Source organism: Nyctereutes procyonoides, unplaced genomic scaffold, assembly GCF_905146905.1.
Source record: "Nyctereutes procyonoides isolate TBG_1078 unplaced genomic scaffold, NYPRO_anot_genome, whole genome shotgun sequence".
Lineage (NCBI taxonomy): Eukaryota > Metazoa > Chordata > Mammalia > Carnivora > Canidae > Nyctereutes > Nyctereutes procyonoides.
Genome location: NW_026575159.1, coordinates 4,331,144 through 4,335,999, shown reverse-complemented (window position 1 = coordinate 4,335,999; position 4,856 = coordinate 4,331,144). Strand labels below are relative to the sequence as shown.

Genomic DNA, 4,856 nt, shown 5'->3' with positions numbered 1-4,856 from the left:
TGACAGTGAAGCCAACGACTCTTAAAGCTCCAATCTAGATGCCACAAAAAAAATCAGTATGGTATTTACCAGAGAATTCAAATAGGGGCATGGTGAGTAAAAAAAGAATGGGATTGATCTGATGCTCTCAATATTAGTGAAGAGATCTTCTAAAATATTTTATCTCATCATTTTTTGAGGCAAAATAGTTAAATCAATGTTAATTGGAAGCACTGAAGTTCATGCTGAAGGTTTGCTTTTAAAATCAAGGAGTGTGGGATTTCTGATGAGAAGTTTTCCATGTCTTGTTATAAGAGAGTAAAGCCTTTAGAGGGACTGTTGCTATCAGGAAGATAGACATCATTTTTCCTGTTTTTTTTTTTTTCAAAAATTTTCCATGTTCCTGTTTTTACAAACAAAACCCTTGGACATTAAATCCAAAACAAACATTAAGACGACTCTGAGGATTCACCCTCACGCAGCCTTGGTGTGGCATTGTAGCCGGACGCAGCCCCTGCCCACCGTGGTCTGTAGTGCTCGCAGCTCTTCTCCTTTAAGATGCCTGAGGAAGTGCACCATGGAGAAGAGGAGGTGGAGACTTTTGTCTTCCAGGCAGAAATTGCCCAGCTCATGTCCCTCATCATCAATACCTTCTATTCTAACAAGGAAATTTTTCTTCGAGAGTTGATCAGTAATGCTTCTGATGCCTTGGACAAGATTCATTATGAAAGCCTGACAGAAAAAAAAAATAAATAAAACAAAAAATAAAAAAAAAAGAAAGCCTGACAGACCCTTCCAAGTTGGACAGTGGTAAAGAGCTGAAAATTGACATCATCCTTAACCCCCAGGAACGCACCCTGACTCTGGTGGACACAGGCATTGGTATGACCAAAGCTGATCTCATAAATAATTTGAGAATCATTGCCAAGTCTGGCACTAAAGCATTCATGGAGGCTCTTCAGGCTGGTGCAGACATCTCCATGATTGGACAGTTTGGTGTTGGCTTTTATTCTGCTTATCTGGTGGCAGATAATGTGGTTGTTATCACAAAGCACAATGATGATGAGCAGTATGCGTGGGAGTCTTCTGCTGGGGGTTCTTTCACTGTATGTGCAGACCATGGTGAGCCCATTGGCCGGGGTACCAAAGTGATCCTCCATCTTAAAGAAGACCAAACAGAATATTTAGAGGAGAGACGTGTCAAAGAAGTGGTGAAGAAGCACTCCCAGTTCATAGATTATCCCATCACCCTTTATTTGGAGAAGGAATAAGAGAAAGAAATTAGTGATAATGAGGCAGAGGAGGAGAAAGGGGAGAAAGAGGAAGAAGATAAAGATGATGAGGAGAAACCCAAGATTGAAGATGTGGGTTCAGATGAGGAGGATGATAGTGGCAAGGACAAGAGGAAAAAAAAGACAAAGATTAAGGAAAAATACATTGATCAAGAACTGAACAAGACTAAGCCCATTTGGACCAGAAACCCTGATGACATCACCCAGGAGGAATATGGAGAGTTTTACAAGAGCCTTACTAATGACTGGGAAGATCACCTGGCAGTCAAGCACTTCTCTGTAGAAGGTCAGCTGGAATTCAGGGCATTGCTGCTCATCCATCAGGCTGTTTTGACCTCTTTGAAAACAAGAAGAAAAAGAACATCAAACTCTATGTCCGCCATGTGTTCATCATGGACAGCAGTGATGAATTGATACCAGAGTATCTCAACTTCATCCGTGGAGTGGTTGACTCCGAGGACCTGCCCCTGAATATCTCCCAAGAAATGCTCCAGCAGAGCAAAATCTTGAAGGTCATTCGCAAAAATATTGTGAAGAAATGCCTTGAGCTCTTCTCTGAATTGGCAGAAGACAAGGAAAACTATAAGAAATTCTATTAGGTATTCTCTAAAAACCTAAAGCTTGGAATCAATGAAGATTCCACTAACCAGTGCCGCCTTTCTGCTGCGTTACCACACTTCCCAGTCTGGAGATGAGATGACTTCTCTTTCAGAGTATGTGTGCCATATGAAGGAGACTCAGAAGTTCATCTATTACATCACTGGTGAGAGCAAAGAACAGGTTGCCAACTCTGCTTTTGTGGAGGGAGTACGGAAATGGGGCTTCGAGGTAGTGTATACGACAAAGCCTATCAACGAGTACTGCATGCAGCAGCTCAAGTAGTTTGATGGGAAGAGTCTGGTCTCAGTTACCAAGGAGGGCCTGGAGTTGCCTGAGGATGAAGAGGAGGAGAAGAAAATGGAGGAGAGCAAGGCCAAGTTTGAGAATCTCTGCAAACTCATGAAGGAAATCTTGGATAAGAAGGGTGAAAAGGTGACCATCTCCAACAGGCTGGTGTCTTCACCCTGCTGCATTGTGACTAGCACCTATGGCTGGACTGCCAACATGGAGCAGATAATGAAAGCCCAGGCATTCCGGGACAACTCTACAGTGGGCTATATGATGGCCAAAAAGCACCTGGAGATCAACCCTGACCACGCCATTGTGGAGACGCTGTGGCAGAAGGCAGAGGCAGACAAGAACTACAAGGCTGTCAAGGACCTGGTAGTGCTACTGTTTAAAACAGCTCTGCTCTCCTCTGGTTTCTCACTGGAGGATCCCCAGACTCATTCCAACTGCATTTACCACATGATCAAGCTAGACCTGGGCACTGATGAAGATGAAGTGACAGCAGAGGAACCCAGTGTTGCTGTTCCTGATGAGATCCCTCCACTTGAGGGTGATGAGGATGCCTCTCACATGGAAGAAGTCGATTAACTTTTCCTTGCAGACCTTGTGCCCTCTTTATAGTGTCTCCATGGCTCCCCAGCAGCCCTGAGTGGCCCTGGTTCACCTGCTTCCCTCTGCTGATGTCTATTGGATTTTTTTTTCCCTCCTGTCTTTGTTTGAAGCAGGAAAGAAGGGCCTTAAGCCCTAGCCCTCATGACATTTGACAAGGGGTTTGGATGTGTATTGTGGTGTTTGTTTATTTTGTTCTGAGATTAAAGTATGCAAAATAAAGAAGATACAGTTTTATACACACACACAAAAAGACGACTCTGAAAGATGGAGAGAAGATAGCAGACCAGCAAGAGACTCAAGTCAATATGGTAGTGAATACCCTGGGTTTTCTTTTTGACATACATATCCCAGACTTTGAGCCAAATAAACTGGTAATCCTGAAACAGTAATGCACACACACACACACAAAAACAAAGTTTGCTCTCTTTAGTCAAAGGACAAGAACAGGACAGTTAGCAAGAAAGAAATTTAGAAAATAACTGCTCTGGGGCACCTGGGTGGCTCAGTCGGTTGAGCAACAGACTCTTGGTTTTGGTTCAGGTCATGATCTTATGGGTTGTAAGACTGAGGACCCCCCACCCACATATTCAGGCTACAAGCTCAGCAGGGAGTCTGCTTAAAATTCTTTCCCTCTTTGCTCCTCTCTTGACTTGTGCATGCTCATTCTCTAAATCAATCAATCAATCAATCAATCAATCTTATTAAAAAAGAACTGTCCAGCCAAACACAACAGAAAAAAAAAAAATACTGTGACCTTCTCTACTCAAAATAACAATAGCTGAGCAGGGAGTATGGAATTCTACCTTTGACAGAATGTAATGAATCATGTCAGAGAAGGCTAACTAGAGGACTGGAATTTTTATCCCCCAGGTGGTAATAAGAGTCACAGGTTAGTGGAGACCATGTGGGGAACCTGGATTTCTACCTCCACCCTGGGATAACAGATGTATGCTTCTCTCTGCAGTGGAATGACACCACAGGAATCCTGGTAGAGAGTCAAGATTTTTACCACTGCCCAGTAATAATGAGGTAAACCCCTACCATGGTGTCAGTGGAGACCTGGTGGTGAGTTAAACCTCATCCAGCAATCACAAGGAGCACTCCCTTCAGGTGACAATAGAGGCTCCCACCTGACAGCACTCCTTTCTCTGTACAAGAAGATAGCCAAATGAGAAGGTGTAAAGAAGATCTAGATTCTCATGATACCCCATGTGTCCAAAATTTGATAAAAAAAAAAAATCACTTGCATACCAAGAACCGGGAAAATTTCTAAATGAATGAAGAAAGCCCATCAGTAAGTGCTAATAATGATATGAAAGAAATGGAAGAGTTATCTAATAAATATTATAAAGCAATCATCACAAAAAAATGCTTTAACAAGCAATTACAAATTTACTTGAAACAATTGTTTATAAAAATAGAGTCTTAGCAAAGAAATAGAGGTTTAATGGACAACCAAATATAAATTTTACCTTATTTTTTTTCCAAATGTAAATTTTATTTTTTATTTATTTTTTATTTTTTTTCCAAATGTAAATTTTAGACTATAAAGAAATCTACACCAAGACACATGTCACAGCCAAACTTCGGTGAACTAAAGACAAAGGAAATACTTGAATCCAGAGAAACAATATCTTACCTATAGGAAAAAAGCAATTCAAATAATAGATTTCTTATCAGAAACCACAGAGGCCAGAAGGAAGTGGAACAGAATCTTTCTTTCTTTCTTTTTTTAAAGATTTTATTTATTTATTAATCACACACACACACACACACACACACACACACAGAGCAGCAGAGGAAGAAGCAGGCTCCATGCAAGGAGCCCGATGCGGGACTCGATCCTGGGTCTCCAGGATCAGGCCCTGGGCCAAAAGCGGTGCTAAACCACTGAGCCACCCAGGCTGCCTGGAACAGTATCTTTCAAGTGCTGAAAGAACTGTTAATCCAGAATCCTATACCTAGTGAAAATATCCTTCAGGAATGAAGAGGAAATTAGACATTCTCAGATAAAAGAAATATAAGAGAATTTGTCTCCAGAAGGCCTACCTTAAAAGAATGGCTAAAAGTAATACCCTGAATGGA

General features: G+C 41.6%; 1 pseudogene; it reads left to right on the top strand.

The window, feature by feature from the left end:
- The first annotated feature begins 482 nt into the window (after positions 1-482).
- LOC129502648 (heat shock protein HSP 90-beta-like) lies at positions 483-2,747 on the top strand (annotated as a pseudogene).
- The last annotated feature ends 2,109 nt before the right edge of the window (positions 2,748-4,856 follow it).